Here is a 6,246-nt window from a genome sequence, read left to right on the forward strand (position 1 = left end):
GGCGCGGCCCCGCGTGGGTGGCGGCGGTGGATGGCGATCGGCGACGCCGGGAGGTGGTGGCCGTCCGGGAGCTTGGCGGCGGCGGGGGAGTGCTCGGACGGCGCGGCGGCGGCGATGGGCCTGGCAGGCCCGCCTCAGGCTGGCCGGGCGACACATGGCACGCCCTGGTTGGCGCAGGGTGGCGGCGGCGACTTGTCCGGTGGGATCTGGACACGTCCGGCGGCGGTGAGGAGCGGGGCTAGGGTTTTGGACCCGGAATTTCGGAAGAGCTCACATATTTATAGGTAGAGGGAGATTGGAGTGTCCAAATGAGGTGCATTTTTCGCCCACACGATCGTGATCCGACGACGGAGGACATGGAAATGGTATAAGTGGGTTATTGAGCTGTTTTGGAGTGGTGTTGGGCTGCAACACACAAGAGGCCTTTGCGGTTACCCGGTTAACCATTGGAGCATCAAACGGCCTCCAAATGGAACAAAATTTGACAGGCGGCTACCGGTGGTGTACCAAGGCCACTTGGCAAATATCGGTCCATTCCGAGAACATTTAACAACCGCTCACGAAAAGAGACAAGAGGGGTGCGCCGGTGCATGTAGGAGTGTCGGATTGCGAAACGGACAACGGGGAAAATGCTCGGATGCATGAGACGAACACGTATGCAAATGTGATGCACATGATGACATGATATGAAATGCATGAGATGAACAAAATGCAAAACGAAGACAAAAACCCAACCACGAAGGGAATCTCATAACTTAAAGCCGAAAATGGCAAGAGTCGGAGTTACAAATATGGCAAGTTACATCCGAGGTGTTACAACACTCCACCACTACAAGAGGATCTCGTCCCAAGATCTAGGACTAAAAGAACTCTGAATATTTGGAACGGAGGTGGTCCTTGCATTCCTAGGTGGCTTCTCGGTCGGAATGGTGTGACCACGTTACTTTCAGGAATTTGATTGACTTGTTGCAAGTCTTGCGCTCAGTTTCTTCAAGAATAGGAACGGGATGCTCATGATAAGACAAATCTTCTTGGAGATTAATCTCTTTGAAGTTGATGGTGCGCTCAAGAGTCTTGAAGCACTTGTGAAGCTGTGACACGTGAAACACATCGTGCACATCTGCGAAGTTGGACGGAAGCTCAAGTTGATAGGCGAGGTCGCCTCTTTTGCCAATGATCTTGAAAGGACCCACGTATCTAGGGGAAAGCTTCCCTTTGATACCAAAGCGACGAGTGCCTTTCATTGGAGAGACATGGAGGTAGACATGGTCTTTGTCAGCTAAGCTGCTATGATAGATTCTTTGATTGGAAGGAAATGAGCCACTTTAGTAAGCTTGTCGATGACAACGAAGATAGCATCATTTCCATGCTTGGACTTGGGAAATCCAATAACGAAGTCCATCTCGATATGGTCAAACATCCATTCTAGAATAGCAAGAGGTTGGAGGAGACCAGCTGGTCGTTGGTGTTCTGCTTTCACCCTTCTGCAGACATCACATTCATTCACGAATTGAGCAATTTCTCGCTTCATTCGAGTCCACCAATACGACTGCTTGAGGTCATGGTACATCTTCGTACTTCCAGGATGAATGGATAGAAGGGAATTATGCGCCTCGTTCATAATGACTTTCCTTAGATCACCTTTAGGAACCACAATCCGGTCCTCGAAGAATAGAGTGTCTTTGTCATCAATGCGATAGCACTTGTATTTGGGTTGGCCCTTGGCAATCCCATGTTTCACCTTCTCCACCATGGAATCCAGGAATTTGATCTTCCAAAGTAGGAGAGACTTGGAGTTTGGCAAGAAAGCCTTGAGGAACAACTTGGAGATTCAGTTTGCGGAAAGCTTCACAAAGGTATGGTTGGAAGGGCTTGAGAATTAAGCTATTGCAGTAAGCATTCCTGCTCAAAGCATCTGCAATGACATTGGCCTTACCTGGAGTATATTCAATACTCGGATTGTATTCTTGAATCATTTTGACCCAACGAGTCTGCCTGAGGTGGAGGTTGGGTTGAGTGAAGATGTACTTGAGGCTCTTATGATCTGTGAATATGTCCACTTTCCTTCCCAACAAGAGATGTCTCCACGTTAATAATGCATGGACAACTGCCGCCAACTCAAGGTCGTGAGTGGTGTAGTTCCTTTCGTTGGGCTTCAACTGATGAGAGGTATAAGCCACAACTTTCTTCTCTTGCATTAACACATCACCAAGACATTGTAAGGAGGCATCACAAAAAACTTCAAATGGCTTGGATTTGTTAGGAGGAGTTAAGATAGGAGCTGCGACCAGCTTCTCTTTCAGCATGTTGAAAGCAATGTCACATTCAGGCGTCCATACATACTTGACATGCTTCTGGAGGAGGTTGGAAAGAGGCTTTGCAATCTTAGAGAAATTCTCAATGAATCTTCGACAATAGCTTGCAAGCCCAAGAAAATTGCGGAGCTGCTTGACATTCTGAGGAGGCTCCCAATTCACAATTGCAGACACCTTCTCGGGATTAACAGCGATGCCCTTGGCGGAGATGATATGAACAAGTTAAAGAACTTCGTCAAGATAGAAGTCACACTTGGAAAAACTTCGCATAGAATTGATGCTCTCTGAGTTTGTCGAGTAGCAATCTCAAATGCTTGGCATGATCCTCCTTATTCTTGGAAAAGACCAAGCTATCATCGAGATACACCAGGACGAAATCATTTGTCGAAGGGTTGAAGATGAAGTTCATCATGCGAGAGAACGTTGGAGGAGCATTGACAAGGCCGAAAGACATGACAGCATATTCATAAGAACCATAGCTTGTTCTGAATGCTATCTTGGGGATATCTTGCTCACGAATGCGAATCTGATGATAACCCATACGTAGGTCAAGCTTGTAGAATACTTTGGCCCCTTTCAGTTGCTCGAATATCTCATTGATGTTGGGAAGTGGATACTTGTTCTTTATTGTCTTCTTGTTCAATGGGCGGTAGTCGACACAAAGTCGGTCCGTGACATCCTTCTTCTGGAGAAAAAGAACACCACAACTTGTTCATCGAGCTGTTTCTTCAATTCCTTTGGTTCATCGAGCTGTTTCTTCAATTCCTTCAATTCCTTTGGTCCAAGCTTGTAAGGATGCTTGCAAACGGGTTCCGTGCCAGGCTCAAGATCGATAACGAATTCAACTGGTCAGTGAGGAGTCATTCCTGGAAGCTCTTCTAGAAAGACGTATTGATATTCACAAATGACTAGAATATGAGAGATGGCATCCAACTCGCCCTTCTCATTGAGAGAAAACAGTCAAATGGTTTCATCCCAAGCGGCATAGATGATCACCTCCTCAGAAGAGTGTGTCAATTGAATTTCTCTGGCAGCATAATCAAGCAGAGCCTTGTGCTTAGAAATCCAGTCCATGTCGAGAATTAGATCAGTATCCGAGTCACCAAGAAAAATTGGAGAAGCCAGAAATTTATAGTCGCCCATCTCGATACTGACATTCGGAACCATCATGCTAGAGATCAAACGCTTAGCCGGAGAAACAAGTTGCAATGCTTTAGGTAATGCCTTAGTTCCAAAATTGTGCTTCGATGCAAAAGGATATGACATGAAAGAATGCGATGCACCAATATCAAATAAGACTTTTGCAGGAATATCATTAACTGGAAGATTACCCATGATCACTTCTGAATAATCCTCTGACTAAGCTGCATTCATCATGTTCACCATAACATGCTTGGGATTATGATTGACCACTGCATTGCTGGGAGATTTCACAGGAGGAGGAGGTGGAAGACGCCTTTGGTTGAAGCACTTGTTTGCATAGTGGCCTTTCTGCTGACACTTGTTGCAAGTAACCTCTGAGAGCAGACAGTGATAAGGAGCACTTGACCTTGGAGTCTGAGACTGAGCTTTGTTCTGATAGCCTGGGTTGGGTGGTGTCGGATCACGGGTTCCCGCAAATCCTTGAGGTTCGAACACTGGGGTGCGCGCGAAGGTTTTCTCCCTATCGATCCATGCCCTAGCTCTCTAAGAACTCATAGATGAACTCAACTAACTCACAACACAGAAAGACACAAGATTTATACTAGTTCGGGCCACCGTTGTGGTGTAATACCCTACTTCGATGTGGTGGTGGTGGATTGCCTCTTGGGCTGATGAAGAACAGTTACAAGGGGAATAATAGCCTCCTAAGGTTGAGGTGTCGTTGTGCTTGGTGAACTACTATGGGTGAGATGATCTTGGATCTGCTCGGGTCCTTCCTCTCTCGTCCTCTCTCTCTCTCTCGACTCTCCCTTCTTTCTCCGTCTCTACTGTGATGGCTAGTTCTACTTATATAGGCCCTGGTCCTCTCCCCAAATATTGAGCGGGAAGGGAGCCAACAACGGCCAATTCAAAAGGGGATAACTAGTACAAGTTATCCTAACAAAAGGTGGTGTTCGCTTGCCAAAGGCTCTGGTGATGGCGCCGTCTTGGGATCCATGGTGACCTCCGTCCTGCGATCCTTCTAGTCTCGGTCTCGTTGCACCAATATGGAAACCTTTGTTGATACCTCCGTACTCCACGCCTGCGCTTGCCCCCTTGGCACCAAAGAGGAAACAAGGACACTGCGCGCGTTGGCGCCCACCTGGTCTCGATCGTCATGGCTCACGTCACGAGGACCTCACAAGGTTTGCCCATGCCTTGATCTCTCTGCCCCTCGTGAGCCTGCCTGGCGAGGCCACTCCTAAGGAGGTCTTGCGTTGTCCGCCTCGCGGGCTTGGCCCCTCGTGAGGGTCTTGAATGCCTTGTCGATGAAGATGGGCCGTACAGACCTGCTAGCACGCCGTGGGACGCAGGCAGACAAGTCTGGGGACCCCCGTTCCCAGGACACTGACAGTAGCCCCCGGGCCCAAGGCGCGCTCGGGCTTGGCTTCGAGCTGAAGCCAAAGGGTCAAGCGTGGAGTGCCACGGGCCCCCAAAACCTGCAGCCTCGGTTGACGCGTGGTGGTTGATTGGACGTGGGCGTCTCCGATTCCGCACGTTGCCTTTGAATCCGCCTGGCTACGCGGCCTTCACATCCTACACAGTTATTCTCCCATTGCCCACGCCTTGCTTCCACAGTCCTTCTGCTTCCTCAAGACTCTGCCCCTCCTCTCCGATCTGACCTGCACTCCGCTTGCTTCATCGCCATGGCACCGAAACAAGCTAACAAGGGGAAGAAACCGTTGTCACCGCCAAATGCGCCTCCGGCTGCCGAGCCTGCCGTCGGCCGATCCTTGGTGCTCAAGGACAAGGCCATGGACAAGGTGCGTCCCATCTCGCCACCAGTTTCAACGAGTGGGGGCAGACGGTGCCCTAGCCCGCGTCTCGCGCTCGCATCGCTCGGACGGTCACCGAGGTCCCAATCTTCATTGATTCCCCCTTTATCTGCCTTCTTCGATGCGGTGCTTGAACACTACCAGATCCATATGCTGCATCTCGACCCCCAATCCGTGACTCTCCTTGCCGTCTTCGCCTTTGTGTGTGAGGCCATGGTCGGCATCGCTCCTTCTATGGCCCTTCTCCACCATTTCTTCTCATTGCATCTGACCGATCCCCAGCAAAGCTCGGGGTGCATCAGCTTCCAGGCCATGGCCGCTACGGCAGGCACGGGAATCAACTTCGAGCTTCCTCCATCTAAGAGCGAGTTTCGGACACGGTGGGTATTTGTCGACGCTGGTGTGCTCAGCCCCTGCTCCACGCCCCGTCAGCCCCTGTGTTGCTCATGTCTATTTCCGGCTAAGGATGCTAAAGGACCGCGGTGTGACCGCTCCGATGGTGGTGAGGGATTTTATCAGGCGCCGGGTTGCTCCGCTTTAATGCCATTCTTGCCCGATGTGGACCTTGCTCAGTAGTTAGGACCATATGAGGTTTCAGCAGTCCGGGATCCCCCTTGGGGCATGGCAAACGATGCTCAAGGTCCTGACAGGTGTCCCTTCGATGGATGACTTGCTGGGAAGAACTGTCTGTTGTATCGCTGCGGGAACAAGGCTGAATTCGTGGGGACCATGCCTTCCTTTGACGAGTGGGGGCCTGGTGGGGTCTCGCGAGAACCCTGCCAGTGTGGTTCCCCTCTTCGTTGTCGGCACCGATCTCGCCCTGAATGTGGGTGTAGGGGGACGAGCGCCGCTGGAGGCTGGCGGCACGAGTGCTTATGTGCTCACGCCGCCTGGGGCTCCCAAGGCGTCGTCCTCATGATCCCGTGATTCTTGGACGCCGGTTGCTAAGGCGAGGCAGCATGCGGCTCCCGAGG

This window comes from Triticum aestivum, chromosome 4A (assembly GCF_018294505.1).
Source record: "Triticum aestivum cultivar Chinese Spring chromosome 4A, IWGSC CS RefSeq v2.1, whole genome shotgun sequence".
In the NCBI taxonomy this organism is placed as follows: domain Eukaryota; kingdom Viridiplantae; phylum Streptophyta; class Magnoliopsida; order Poales; family Poaceae; genus Triticum; species Triticum aestivum.